Source organism: Saimiri boliviensis, chromosome 5 (assembly GCF_048565385.1).
Source record: "Saimiri boliviensis isolate mSaiBol1 chromosome 5, mSaiBol1.pri, whole genome shotgun sequence".
NCBI lineage: Eukaryota > Metazoa > Chordata > Mammalia > Primates > Cebidae > Saimiri > Saimiri boliviensis.
In genome coordinates this window covers 10,560,502-10,575,960 of record NC_133453.1, presented here as the reverse complement: position 1 = coordinate 10,575,960, position 15,459 = coordinate 10,560,502, and the positions used below count along the sequence as shown (strand labels likewise).

The window sequence follows — 15,459 nt, the reverse complement described above, 5'->3', positions numbered from 1 at the left end:
CCACGAATCATTTCATCTCAACATCTTTAACTTGAGCCGGGCACAGTGGCTCCTGCCTGTAATCCCAGCATTTCAAGAGGCCGAGGCAGGCGGATCACTTGAGCTAAGGAGTTCAACACCAGCCTGGGCAACATAGGGAGACCTCATCTCTACAAAAAAAACACACAAAAAAAATTAACCAGGAGTGGTGGTGTGTGACCCTAGTCCCAGCTACTCGGGAGGCTGAGGCCAGAGGATCGCTTGAGCCTGGGACGTTGAGGCTACAGTGAGCTGTGATTGTGCCACTGCCCTCCAGCCTGGATGACACAGTGAGACCCTATCTCTCTCTCTCTCTCTCTCACACACACACACACACACACACACACACACACACGTGCGTATGATAATTAAGACCACCCTGGGTGACCTAAAGAGCTCCACATGCAGCTGGTGCTCATCCAATGATGTAAATCATATTTACAAAGACCTTTTTCCCAAATAATGTCACACTTCTGGGTCCCAGGAATTATAACGTGGTCGTATCTTTTGGGGGGCCTGCTATTCAGCGCGATACAGTATGAGACTTTCACAGGCCATGGAGAAGGAGGCAGTGGTTAAGCTTGGTTTCTTTCTGACTTGCCAATGGCGACCTGTGGTGAGGCCACTCATACTGGAACTGCGCTGAGAAACCCATCCCTCCCTCGGGCTCTCACTGCTGAAGAAAATAGAAGGTATTCTGGGAAATGCTAGTGGGCCCCAACCCCGTCCTAGCCACGCAAGCGACCCCCCTTAGGGCCTATTTCCAAGCTCCCTGCTCTGAGGCCCCTGCTGCTCATCCCAGGCTCCAGCTGCCTCACTCTCCTTTGGGTCCTATGACCTTGGGCCTTGATTTTGCTGGTTCAAGCCCTCATCCGCGTTTGCTGGCTGTCCACTGCACTTCGGACCCCAGGCTTCTGAGAAAACTCATTTGCCAGTTAATCTTGCACTCACCTTGGACCGGTTCTGCAAAGTCCCAGATTCTTACAGGGAGAGTAGGCATTTCAAGAGTACGAGAAGCTAACATGCCTCTAGTCAAAATCACCCTCGAAGATCGCCTATAAACCCCCAGAAACCAGGACCTTGAAGCTAAAAGCAAAAATCCACTTGTGACCTAGCCTTGCAGGTAGAGGCTCCCTGGTCCTGGGACAGGCTTAGTTTGGAGATGACGGGAGGGAGGAGGGAAATGGATTCGTTAAAGACAGTTCAATCTTTTCTTTCTTCACTTCTGGATTTCATAAGTGGCTTTCCTAAGCCCCAGACATGTGTGTGGCAATCTACTGTATGTTATTCTCTTGGATGAGCTGCCCTGAGAACAAGTCCCCTGGGGACAGAAGGAAACCCCATCTCCCCATGAATGGGGCACAGGGTAGCCCGTGCAAGGCCGGGGAGGGCAGGCGCTGGATAAAGTCACTGGGGGAAAGGCAGGGGAGATGTCCACACCTGTGGGTCACACGTCTCAGATGACCCCTTAAGAGAATGCTCTCACCAAGATGACTTCTGGGGTGAGCTTTCCCACCTCGCCACCCAGGTCCGTTGTCCCCTCTGGGCCACATGTCTGTCCAAAACCATGACAGGGAGAGACAAAGGCCCACACTGCGTGGGCCCCCACTGGATTCCGGAGCTGAGTCCTGTGGCCAGTGCCGGACACAGCTCCACACCCAGCAGGTGCTCATTCAGCGCTGAATGTCTCAGGGGATCCTCAGGCCTGCCAATCTCAGCCAGGGCCCTGTGGGTCCCCGTATTAGTCAGGTTTCTCAGGTTATGGGGAGAGAGAGAGAGAGAGAGAGGGAGAGAGAGATTGATTTTCTTTTCTTTTCTTTTCTTTTTCTTTTTGAGATGGAGTTTTGCTCGTTACCCAGGCTGGAGTGCAATGGCGCGATCTCGGCTCACTGCAACCTCCGACTCCTGGGTTCAGGCAATTCTCCTGCCTCAGCTTCCTGAGTAGCTGGGATTACAGGCACGCGCCACCATGCCCAACTAATTTTTTGTATTTTTAGTAGAGACGGGGTTTCACCATGTTGACCAGGATGGTCTCGATCTCTTGACCTCATGATCCACCCGCCTTGGCCTCCCAAAGTGGTGGGATTATAGGCGTGAGCCACCGAGCCCGGCAGATTTTGTTTCTTTTTTTTTTTTTTTTTTTTTTTTTTAGACAGAGTTTTGTTCTTGTCATCCAGGCTGGAGTGCAATGGTGCTATCTCAGCTCATTGCAACCTCTGCCTCCCAGGTTCAAGCAATTCTCCTGCCTCAACCTCCCGAGTAGCTGGGACTACAGGCATGCACCACCATGCCTGGTTGATTTTTGTATTTTTAATAGAGACAGGGTTTCTGCATGTTGGTCAGGCTGGTGTCGAACTCCTGACCTCAGGTGATCCGCCCACCTCAGCCTCCCAAAGTGCTGGGATTATAGGCGTGAGTCACCGTGCCCTGTGATAGAGGTTGATTTTAAGGAACCAGCTCACCGACTGTGGAGGCCAGCAAGCCCACATCTGCAGGGTGAGCCAAGGAGCTGGGCACCCAGGAAGAGCTGATGCTGCAGTCCCATCCCAAAGCCATCTGCTGACAAATCTCCCCTCTCAGGATGTTTTTCTTTTCCAGGGTGGGGGAGAGGCAGGGAGATGAAGGGTGAGGGGGTCAGTCTTTGTCTTCAGGTCTTCAACAGAGCGAGTGAGGCCCACCCGCCTGGTGAGGCAATCTGCTTTACTCAGCACTCATCCACTGACTCAGATGTTACTTTTATCAAAAACTACTTTCACAGAAACATCTAGAATAATGGCTGATCAAATAGCTGAGTACCATGGCCCAGCCAAATTGATGCATAAAATTATGCCCCTCTTCCCCGCCCCTGCCCCCTCCAGGGCCCTCTGGGTTCTCTGAGTCTGGCTCTCCATCTCCTCCTCTTCAGCCTCCATCTTCCAGGCTGCGGGATCCTGAGGCTCTTCCCTCCCCTGTGCTACCCAAAGAGCCCTTGGGGACTTGAATTCCTCCTTCCCGGACCTTTTTCTCCTTTCAGTCAGTGGATCCCAACACTTTGAGAGCTCCTGGAATGACATTTTCCCCAAGAAGCCTCTCCTGTATAAAATTGAGCATTGTTGGTTGTGCGCAGAGGATGGGGGTGGCTTCCCTGCCCTCTCCACCCTCCACCCCTTCCCCTTCCCACTGCGTCACTGCTGGGCTGGACCGGGGGTGGGGGTCGGGGGGAGTGTAAGCCCTGGATTGGGAGCCCTTATCTTGCTTTAATTTCCTTTAGAGCTCAGCACCATGTGAGGTTAGAGTAGTGACTTGCCTTCTTTACTCTTTCTATCCTACCAGAACGCAAGCTCCTAGACCAGAACCTGCACACGGAGGCGCTCGGGGTGTTTGCTGATTGAATGAAAAACACTCACTGAACACCTCTGTTGTGCAGCACACACTGTGCCAGGGCGTGGACGAAGCTCAGCTGCCCAGGCCATTGACTGGTTCTGAGCATTTTCACTCTCCTGTTGTACACCCCTCATTTCCCTCTTCCTGGAGGCGAGCCCCTCCCTACCCGAGCGCAGGAATCATCTTCCCTCCTCTCTCCTGGAGTCGGCCCTGACTTGGTGTCCCAGGACAGGGGTCCCTGTGAGCCCCTGGAGGAATGTGAACTCAGCAGAGGAGGAGTTGCCTCCTGTCTACTTGGAGAAAAGGGACCAGGACACACGGAGGCGCAGGGGACTGAACCCTCAGTTCCAGCCCCTCGGACTCATCCGGAGTCAACGCAGTTCCGGGACTTTGCAGAGGAAAGGGGCGCGAGATGTGCTTTGGGAATAGAATTTCACCTTTGCACCCGGCTCAGCACCCGTCCTGTCACCCGGAGATTCCTCGATGCCACTTGGATCCGAGAGGAGACACTTGCTCGTTTCCTGCCCCTTGAGGCTGCGATCCCGGGCAGACCGGACCGGCAGCCCTGCAACGCCCCCTGGTGGCCGGCGACGCTCAGCCAGTGCCGGGAATCGCCGCCCAGGGCAAGGGCCAGAACCAGGGCCAGAACCAGGGCCAGGGTGGGAGGGAGATTTATCCCCTTGCACACCTCTAACTTATCCCTCCTGCGCAAGGCAGGACTCCATCTTCTTTCCCTTTTCCGTGTATTTCAAAAGAATGTACATTGACCATAAAAAAAAATCCATGTAAACTGAAAGAAGCCCCCAATCAAAGCTGTAGTACTGTGTCCTGGCAGGACCAACCAGGCCTGGGTCTCAGTCCCAGCCCTGCCATCTACTAACTGACTGAATCCGGACCCGTCACTCAACTCTCAGTTCCTGCATCTGCAGCCTGGGAATGGTGTGCTCCACTGCTGGGTTGTGTGAAAATGATGTATGTACCCAGCACGTAGGAGAGCCCCCGCTGATGAGGGCTGTAGACACAAAAGAGAATCAGTTAAATGTCTTTCAGTTTCTGCCCAGGTGTTCCCAGGGAGTGAGAGGTGTTCCCCAAAATTAACTGCCTGCCTGATCGCCCGAGCAGAGGCTATATTTCTTAGACTCTCTGGCAGCCAGAGTTGGTCACGGAGCCAGTTCTGGTCCATGGAATGCAGATGGAAATGATGTCCCCAACTTCCAAGTCATGCCCTGCAAAGGAGGTTGTCTCCCATCCCTTCTGCTTCTTCATCCTCCTGCTGACTGGGAAGTGGATCCTGGATCAGCTGCCCTGGAGAAAGGAAAGGAAGCCACATATTGAGGATGGCAGAGCCTCCCTGACACCCCAGGACCATGACATCTGAAGAAATAAATATCATTCCTAAGCCAGCGTATCGCTGGATCTCTTTGTTACATCATCTTAGATATAACCATGGCATTTCAAGTGTCCACCCAGGAGTCTTGGCATTCACTCTGAACACCAGCTGACAGAGTTTCTACCTTTAGTGCCACTTCTTACCTTTAGTCTCCCTCCACCCCACCCCATCACACACCAAAAAAAGCTGCTACAAAAGCTGGACCCAAAGAATCCCAGGGATGGCTTAACTCCAGCCTGATCATCCCCTCCCTGAGGTCCCACTGAGGCTGGTAGCCCCACCACCTCTCTCTGCTTCTCTCTTATTCTGAGGCTTCAGTGTGCCAGGGGCTGATGAAGGGTGGTCCAGCGTGTCGGACAGTTAGTACAAGGGTTCTCCAATGACTCTGTCTAACTGCAGGTTGAACTGACAATGAACAAGATAGCACTTTGGGGCTGCTTGTTTACCCCAGTCAGGAGGGACAGAGTAGCCCAAATCTACGTTTTGGGAGTCTGGAACCTCTATTCCTTCCTGGTACGCCCCAGTTTAGAACATTTTGATAAAAGTTGGTTTCCAGAAGGCAAAGGGCAAGCCCCAGGCCCAGGTTGGGCCTCCTACCACCCACAGTGATCTCAGTCTTGAGACTCCCACACTCAGGTGTACTTGTGGAAAGGCCAATTCCTGTATGGTGAAGTTGGCAGGTCTGAGTTATCTTGGATGAAAGTCTAGCATCTATTTTTCTTTTTCTTTTCTTTTCTTTCTTTTTTTTTTTTTTTTTTTTGGACCATGTCTGCCCAGGCTGGAGTGCAGTGGCACAATCTCAACCCACTGTAAGCTCCACCTCCCAGGTTCAAGTGATCCTCCTGCCTCAGCCTCCCAAGTAGCTAGGACTGCAGATGACTGCCATTAGCCCAGCTAATTTTTGTATTTTTAGTAGAGACAGGGTTTTGCCATGTTGGCCAGGATGGTCTCGAACTCCTGATCTCAAGAAATCCACCCATCTTGGCCTCCCAAAGTGCTGGGATTATAGGTGTGAGCCGCTGTCCCCAGCCTAGCATCCATTTTTCAATACAGTGGCCATAGAGAAAGGCCACCCAGTGAATTCTGTGGCTGAGTAAAGGGGAAGGGGCTGGAAGTGTTCTCACCAACACTGTCCAGATGGAGGTTGAATTGAGTCTTGAGGGCCAAGGCTGAGAAATCAGGAGGGGGAAGAAAGCGGCACCTACCACTGCCCATTCTGCTGTTGGGCATTCTGCCTGTACCTGGTCATCCTGAACCTCCATGGTCTGGGACTCCTGGAGACTTTTGTTTGTTTGTTTCCTGTTTTGTTTTGTGTTTTGAGATAGGCTGGAGTGCAGTGGCACCGTCATAGCTCACTGCAGCCTCAACCTCCCAGGCTAAAGCAATTCTCCTAAAGCCTCAGCCACCTGAAGAGCTGGGGCTACAGGGATGTCCCACCAGGACTTGCTAATTTTGGGAGTTTTGTTTTATTTTTGAAATAGAGTCTCATTCTGTTGCCCAGGCTGGAGTGCAATGGCATGATCTCATCTCACTGCAACCTCTGCCTCCCCAGTTCAAGCATTTCGCCTGCCTTATCCTCCAGAATAGCTAGGACTACAGGCACATGCCACCACACCCGATTAATTTTTGTATTTTTAGTAGAGACAGGGTGGTCTCACTATGTTGCTTAGGCTGGTCTTCAACTCCTGGCCTCAAGTGATCCTCCCACCGCCGCCTCCCAAAGTGCTGCGACTGTAGGTGTGAGCCACCGTGCCCGAAGATTCTGCAGTTTTTAGCAAGATTCTAGCTCAGAGTTTTCTGTTTGACACCCTGCTTTTCAGAGGCTTTTATGCTTATATCTTAAAAGAAAAAAATTAGAATAACTTGGTAAAGCTCATTTTAAGAAAAATAACCAAGGGAACAACTTTCGCTGTTATTGGGTTTCCAGTCTCTGTGATTGTCCCAGGTGGCTCTGTGCCGCCTCCCCATACCACTTTGTTCACGCCGTGTGCTGGTCACCAAAGGTTTTATGCTTTTTGTCTTGTTTTCCTGAGGATCTTTTCTGGCATTTTGAGAGGCCACTGGCATCCACAGAGCCTGGCACTCAGGGGACCCAAAATCATCTCCTGCAACACCACCCAAATTACCCAGAGAGCAGAGTGGCTGAGCTGGGGCCGCAGCCACCCAGGCCGCCACTCTTCTTTGCTGAGTCTCAAGAGTTCTGGGTGCAGTGAGATCTGGTCCACTGCCTTTTTCTTTTTCTTTTTTTTTTTTTTATAGAGTCTCACTCTGCCGCCCAGGCTGGAGTGCAGTGGCATGATCTTGGCTCACTGCAACCTCTGCCTATCGGGTTCAAGCAATTTTGCCTCAGCCTCCTGACTAGCTGGGATTACAGGCACGTGCCACCACACCTGGCTAATTTGTGCATTTTTAGTAGAGACAGGGTTCCACCATGTTGGTCAGGCTGGTGTTGAACTTGCGACCTCGTGATCCGCCCGCCTCAGCATCCCAAAGTACTGGGATTACAGGCGTGAGCCACCGCGTCCAGCCTGGTCCACTTTTTAAATGCCCCGGGTGCATAAAAATTCATCTTACTTAAAGCCTTGGGCACGAAGATTCATCCATGGTATAAAAGGATGCACCTTTTGAAACCACGTAAGTACAAAATGGAGAAACTGAACACAGCCGGCATTGTACCAGCGTCCAACAGCAACTTCCTGTATGTAGATTTCCAAGGAATAGCGGGGCGGAGGCGCTTGGCCATGACGGGAAAAGGTAGGGTGCCGGGGTATTGTGACATGCTCTGGGTAAGGGCAGCTTTTCCCTCCCAGTGGAGGCCCGGGCCCAGAGGGGCAAGGGAGCCGGACCGGACATGGAGCCGCGGCCCGGGGCCCAGCCCTGCAGGAACCCGCAGGAGAGGAAGGCCGAGGCGCAGTCACCGGCTCCGGCCCAGTCTGTCGAGGGCCACGGCCGGGTGCTGCTGATCAGCGAGCTCTGGAAGGAGGACGAGGACGGCCTGAGCCTGCAGAGCTTTCCCGGGGACGCCGCGGCCGACCAGCTCCCCGGGCCCTCCTCCCCCCGCGTCATGAGCGGCCACACCAGCTCCGACAACTGCACCGCACGGCGGCCCAAGCGCTCAGGCGACAGCTCCGTGAACCGCGACGACGGCCCGGCCACGAAGTCCAAGCGCCTCACCGAGAAGCCGCGGCGCTCCGGGCCCAAGGCCGAGGACCCGCGCGAGGCGCCTGGGGCTCCGCCTGGGACCCCCGACTCCGCAGTGGAGGACACGGCGTCTGGACGCGGGGCCCCGCAGCAACCACCCGAGCGGGGCGCGCAGCTGCTCCTGGTCCTGTGCCGCGCGGCCGCGCTCCTCACGCAGCTGCCGCGGCTGCAGCTGCTCCTGCAACAGCTGCGCTCCAGGGACCGCCGCCCGCCCGCCGCGCTCGTGGGGATCGTGGTGCAGCCGCGGCGGGACGAGGAGGCCGAGGCGCGCCGCCGCATGGAGACCCTGCTCAGCCGCGTCCTCGCGCCGCACAGCCCCGCCGTCGAGGTGCACACGGCCGTGTTCTGCCCCGACCGCCCCGAGGGCACCCTGGACGTCCAGCGCGCAGCCAGCCAAGCGCACAGGGTCTCCCTGGTGGATCGGGAGACGCAGACGGATGGTGAGGGGTCTGCGCGGGGAGGGGGGCGCCCCGTGGCGGAGAACGCTCCAACAGGTGGCCGTGGACCCCCTACTCTGCCGCCCCGCGGGGTAGAAGACAAAGCCCCAGAGTCACAGCAGCTCTCCTGGAGCCTGTTTGGGTACTGTTAGGGTGGAGAGGAGCAAGAGTTCCTCCCGCTGTGCTCACTGGGGCAATCTCAGCCTCAGAAGTGTTCGAATTAATTTGGAGGGCCACGACCCCTACTCACTCGCCCCACCCACAACTTGGGGCACCGGTTCCCAAGACTTGGGATCTCGAGCTTTTGCAAGGTATCTGGGATTTTGTCTGAACGGGGCCCCACTCCCTCCTCTCCACATCCCCCTCTCCCTTGCTCGCTCCTTTAGTCTTCTCCAGGGAGGAATAGTAACACTAAAAGCAGCCTCCTGCCGGGCGCGGTGGCTCAAGCCTGTAATCTCAGCACTTTGGGAGGCCGAGGCGGGTGGATCACGAGGTCAAGAGATCGAGACCATCCTGGTTAACATGGTGAAACCCCGTCTCTACTAAAAATACAAAAAATTAGCTGGGCATGGTGGCGCGTGCCTGTAATCCCAGCTACTCAGGAGGCTGAGGCAGGAGAATTGCCTGAACCCAGGAGGTGAGGGTTGCAGTGAGCCGAGATCGCGCCATTGCACTCCAGCCTGGGTAACAAGAGCGAAACTCCGTCTCAAAAAAAAAAAAAAAAAAAAAAAAAAAAAAAAAAAAAAAAAAAAAAAAAAAAAGCAGCCTCCTGTGAGCCAGGCACTGTTCTAAGGGCTTTTCACCTGGATCCTCCTAGCAACCCTCTCAGGTGAAACTTGACTAGACTAGCTGGCTGACTGCAGGACTCTTCTTTCCAGCCCTTGAGACCCTTCCTGTTACCAAATCCAGACCTCTGGCCCCCGGGGTGAGTTTGTGAGTCTCAGGTCCCTGGGCAGTCCTGTACCTACCTGCCAGCTCCACCTGCCAGGGGCAGCAGGAGGGACTGAGGAAGTGCTCTGTGTGGCGAAATTCAAAGCTCAGGTACCCAAGGTCTGCCATCCTCCAGCTGGTGACCAAAGCAGGCATCCTCTCTGTAGACCAATGTCCCTCCTGTGTGGCATGTGAAGGGGAAGGGCCAGTTGATGTCCAGAGTGCCATCCAGCTCAGAGACATCAGCTTCAGGACAAATGGTGACACACTTATTCTGGGTGTCCAGGACACCAGAACCATCAGAGACCTTCTGGGAGGAAATGTTCACAGCCTCATGACCTTATCCTGACTGTGTAATTTCAAATTCCCTTCCCTACCTAGTCGACTGCATTTTCGCATGACTGGCATGCCTGATTAGGAAACCCCCTTGCCCGTGGACTAGCTCAACTGTGATCCTCAGCCACTGCCAAGGAAGTCCCAATCCAGTTTTGAAAGCAACCCCTTGGTGATGAAGCCTTGGAGGGGCCTGATCCCCCACCACACGCCCACCTGCGGCTCTCAGTGTCCTGCTGTCTCCATCCTCCTCTCTTTACCTTCATTCAGTTGGAGCAGCTTGCATTGAGCCCCTACTCTGGACTGTGGTCTTCTGTGGTTTCCACCATCTGGGGAGAAGACAAAGACAGAAATAATTCTAATGCCCTTCAGAATGTGACCAGTCTCATACAAACAGATGCCCTGGAGCTTAGCGAGGGAAGGATGGCTTCCAGTTTGGGAAAGCCTTTTTTTTTTTTTTTTTTTGAGATGGAATCTCACTCTTTTGCTCAAGCTGGAGTACAGTAGTGCAATCTCAGCTCACTGCAACCTCCGCCTCCCTGGTTCAAATGATTCTCCAGCCTCAGCCTCCTGAGTAGCCGGGACTACAGGCGTGTGCCACCACGTCTAATTTTTTTGCATTTTTAGTAGAGACAGTGTTTCGCCATGTTGGCCAGGCCTGTCTCAAACTCCTGACCTCAGGTGATCTACCCACCTCAGCCTCTCAAAGTGCTGAGATTACAGGCGTGAGCCACTGCACTCAGCTAAGAAAGGCTTTATGAAGAGATGGATCCACTTGAGATGTGGCATGGCCATCTTGACTAGGCTTCTGGACTAGGAACATGTGCTCAAGCAGAAGGCAGTGGAGCCAGGCACAGTGGCTCATGCCTGTAATCCCAGCACTTAGGGAGGCCAAGGCAGGCAGATCACTTGAGGTCAGAAGTTCGAGACCAGCCTGGCCAACATAGCAAAATCCCATCTCTACTAAAACTATAAAAATTAACCAGATGTGGTGGCGCATGCCTGTAATCCCAGCTACTCAGGAGGCTGAGGCAGGAGAATCAGTTGAACCTGGGAGGTAGAGGTTGCAGTGAGCCAAAATTGGGCCACTGCACTCCTGGTAACTGAGTGAGACTCTGTCTTTAAAAAAAAAAAAAAAAAAAAAAAAAAAAAAAAAAAAAGAGGGCACAGGAAAGACATTCTAGCAAAGAACCATTGAGGGATCATTCTTCCTCATTCTTCTGGGACACCCTTTTTCCACAGGTGCCCTCTCTGTGCTTCTTGGGACCACTCACTAAAAAATCCTCACATATTTTCACTGCTGCCGTAGAGAAATTCCCACTCCTCCCTAAGCCTGCCCTGCGTTTCCTCCATCATTCTACTGGAAGACAGAGACCCATCCTCTGTGCCTTGTTTGGCTCCTTGTGGTAAAATGGAATATTTCTTTCATTACTACCAGGAAGTTCTACCTGTATGTGTCTGCTCCTATCTGGTTCATTTACACCAATGTTGCACAACCAGGGGCAATTTTTACACACACACACACACACACACACACAGCATCTCTCTAGGGGACATTTAGCAATATCTGGGGACATTTCAGGTTGTCCTGGGGTAGCAGGGAGTGTTAGTGGGTAAAGACCAGGAATCTGGTAAACTTCCTACAGTACACAGAATGACCCCCCACAACAAAGAATTACCCAGCCCAAAAATGTCAACAGGACTGAGGTTGAAAAACCCTTGTTTAAACCAGATTGAGGCCCTTAACCAAAGCCCATTGGTACCTGAAAATCCAACTTTGAAGAGATGAACGGCTTAGGAGTTCCTATCTGTCTGCTAGATTGCAGCAGCGTTCCTGCCCTGGGTTTCCAGTCTCTCTGATTCTAAATGGAGCCCCCTCAAGGGTTGCACTGCTCTTGGCTTCAGAAAGTTACCGCCTTCTTGTAGATTCACCTGCTCCAGAGTCGCCTTAGGCCAAGCTCAACCAAACGCAACCCAACACTCTAGAGCTGAGCTTGCCTTCACTTCTGATCCTCCCTGCACTCAGGGTCCTTTTAATTCACTATATTTGTAAAGCCTGTATAATTATCTGACTTGCTATTGCTTTCTGGGTCATGAAAAGAAAGAACTCCAAACTGGAATTTAGTCCTGCTGATGCCCCCAGCCAGCTGTGTGACTCTGGGAAAGTAATTTCACTTCGCTAAACGTCGGTGTTCTGAGAAAAGGTCATCGTTAAGGTCTTCTTAGGCTCTATAAGCCCGAAACGCTATCCTGTCATTTCACAGTTCATGTTGGGTCTGGCTTCGTGTGGCCCAGAGCTCTTTTTATCTACCTGGTCTGCTCTACGCCTCAACCATGAACTTGGGACTGCCAAGTTCATGTACTTGGCAGTCCCACACTCACCCACCCTGACGCACTCGCAATGGAAGTAGTCGCCTAAGGTGACCATGTTTTATGTTGCAGTCACAGAGTGAGCTTTAGATTTTCTTTTAAAAATAATTTTCCCAGCCAGTTGCGGTGGCTTACACCTGTAATCCCAGCACTTTGGGAGGCCGAGGCGGGGAGATCACGAGGTCAAGAGATGGAGACCGTCCTGGCCAACATCGTGAAACCCCGTCTCTACTAAAAACACAAAAGTTAGCCAGGCATGGTGGTGGATGCCTGTAATCCCAGCTACTTGTGAAACTGAGGCAGAAGAATCACTTGAACCCAGGAGGCAGAGATTGCAATGAGCCGAGATCATGCCACTGCACTCCAGCCTGAGCAACAGAGCAGACTCTGTCTGAAAACATAAAACATTTTTAAAAATGCTTTACCCTCTTCCGTCCTAAAATAAAAATCACATTTAATGAACCCATTAAATTAATTAATTTAGGGAAAGATTCAGTCACCTGCTTAACCCAAGCAGTTGGGGTTTGGGAGATAGTCTGTGGTTGCCACTGTAATGAGCTTGAGAAAATTTTTAGTTTTCTGAACAGCTGTTATGCTCTCAGGGAAAATTATTTGCCAAAATAATAGGGTTTCTTATAAAAGTCAGGTTGTATTATTCAAGTATTCAAGTCGTATTATTTAAGTAATTTCTTAAGAACTGTAGCTGCCGACACATTTAAAGCAGTCCCTAGAGGAAAATATATAGCAACAAATTGCCCACATGGGAAGGAAGGAGAGATCTAAAATTGACACCCTATCATCAAAATTGAAAGAGCCAGAGGAGCAAGATCAAAAAACCTCAAAACCTAACAGAAGACAAGAAATAACTAAGATCAGAGCAGAACTGAAGGAGATAGAGACTCAAAAAACCCTTCAAAAAATCAATAAATCCAGGAGCTGGTTTTTCAAAAAGATCAACAAAATAGACCACTAGCTGGATTAATAAAAAAGAAAAGAGAGAATAATCAAATAGATGCAATAAAAAACGATAAAGGGGATATCACCACAGATTCCACAGAAATTCGAACTGAGAATAATCAAATAGATGCAATAAAAAACGATAAAGGGGATATCACCACAGATTCCACAGAAATTCGAACTGAGAATAATCAAATAGATGCAATAAAAAACGATAAAGGGGATATCACCACAGATTCCACAGAAATTCAAACTATCATGAGAGATTATTACAAACAACTCTATGCACATAAACTAGTAAACCTGGAAGAAATGGATAAATTCCTGGACACTTGCATCCTCCCAAGCCTAAACCAGGAAGAAGTCGAAACCCTAAATAGACCAATAACAAGGTCTGAAGTTGAGGCAGCAATTAAGAGCCTACCACCCAAAAAAAGCCCAGGTCCAGATGGGTTCACAGCTGAATTCTACCAGATACACAAAGAGAAGCTGGTACCATTCCTTCTGAAACTATTCCAAATAATCCAAAAAGAGGACATCCTTCCCAATTCATTTTATGAGACCAACATCATCCTGATAACAAAACCCGGCAGAGGCTCAGCAAGAAAAGAAAACTTCAGGCCAATATCCACGAAGAACACAGATGCAAAAATCTTCAATAAAATACTGGCAAGCCGATTGCAACAGCACATCAAAAAGCTTATCCACCATGATCAAGTAGGATTCATCACGGGGATGCAAGGCTGGTTCAACATACGAAAGTCTATAAACTTAATTCACCACATAAACAGAACCAAAGACAAAAATCACATGATTATCTCAATTGATGCAGAGAAGGCCTTCAATAAAATTCAACAGCACTTTGTGCTGAAAACCCTCAATAAACTAGGTATTGACTGAAGGTATCTCAAAATAATAAAAAGCTATTTACAACAAACCAACAGCCAATATTATACTGAATGGGCAAAAACTGGAAGCATTCCCTTTGAAATCTGGCACTAGACAAGGATGCCCTCTCTCACCACTCCTATTAAATATAGTACTGGAAGTTCTAGCCAGAGCAATCAGGCAAGAAAAAGAAATAAAAGGTATTCAAATAGGAAAGGAGGAAGTAAAATTGTCTCTATTTGCAGACGACATGATTGTATATCCAGAAGACCCCATCGCCTCAGCCCAAAATCTCCTGAAACTGATAAGCAACTTGAGCAAAGTCTCAGGATACAAAATCAATGTGCAAAAATCACAAGCATTCCTATACACCAATAACAGACTTAAAGAGAGCCAAATCAAGAATGAACTGCCATTCACAATTGCTGCAAAGAGAATAAAATACCTAAGAATACAACTAACAACATAAAGGACCTCTTCAAGGAGAACTACAAACCACTGCTCAAGGAAATCAGAGAGGACACGAACAGATGGAGAAACATTCTATGTTCATAGTTAGGAAGAATCAATATCGTGAAATGGCCATACTGCCCAAAGTAATTTACAGAATCAATGCTATCCTCATCAAGCTACCAATGATCTTCTTCACAGAACTGGAAAAAAACACCTTAAACTTCATATGGAACAAAAAGAGAGCCCGCATAGCCAAGTCAATTCTAAGCAAAAAGAACAAAGTGGGAGGTATTACACTACCGGACTTCAAACTATACTACAAGTCTACAATAATCAAAACAGCATGGTACTGGTACCAAAACAGAGATATAGACCCATGGAACAGAACAGAGGCCTCGGAGGCAACACAACTTATCTACAATCATCTGATCTTTGACAAACCTGACAAAAACAAGCAATGGGGAAAGGATTCCCTGTTTAATAAATGGTGTTGAGAAAACTGGCTAGCCATGTGCAGAAAGCAGAAACTGGACCCCTTCCTGACACCTTACACCAAATTTAACTCCAGGTGGATTAAAGACTAAAACATAAGACCTAACACCATAAAAACCCTAGAAAAAAATCTAGGCAAAACCATTCAGGACATAGGCGTAGGCAAGGACTTCATGACCAAAACACCAAAAGCATTGGCAACAAAAGCCAAAATAGACAAATGGGACCTAATCAAACTCCACAGCTTCTGTACAGCAAAAGAAACAGTCATTAGAGTGAATTGACAACCAACAGAATGGGAAAAAAATTTTTGCACTCTATCCATCTGACAAAGGGCTGATATGCAGAATTTACAAAGAACTAAAACAGATTTACAAGAAAAAACAAGCCCACTCAAAAGTGGGCAAAAGATATGAACAGACACTTTACAAAAGAAGACATACACGAGGCCAACAAACATATGAAGAAATGCTCCTCATCACTGGTCATTAGAGAAATGCAAATCAAAACCACATTGAGATACCATCTCACTCCAGTTAGAATGACGATCATTAAAAAAATCTGTAGACAACAGACGCTGGAGAGGATGTGGAGAAATAGGAACACCTTTACACTGTTTGTGGAAGT

The 15,459-nt window shown here is 49.9% G+C and overlaps 1 pseudogene; it reads right to left on the bottom strand.

Moving 5' to 3' along the window:
- Positions 1 to 7,345: 7,345 nt before the first annotated feature.
- LOC141584680 (uncharacterized) lies at positions 7,346 to 9,639 on the bottom strand (annotated as a pseudogene).
- Between the last annotated feature and the right edge of the window lie 5,820 nt (positions 9,640 to 15,459).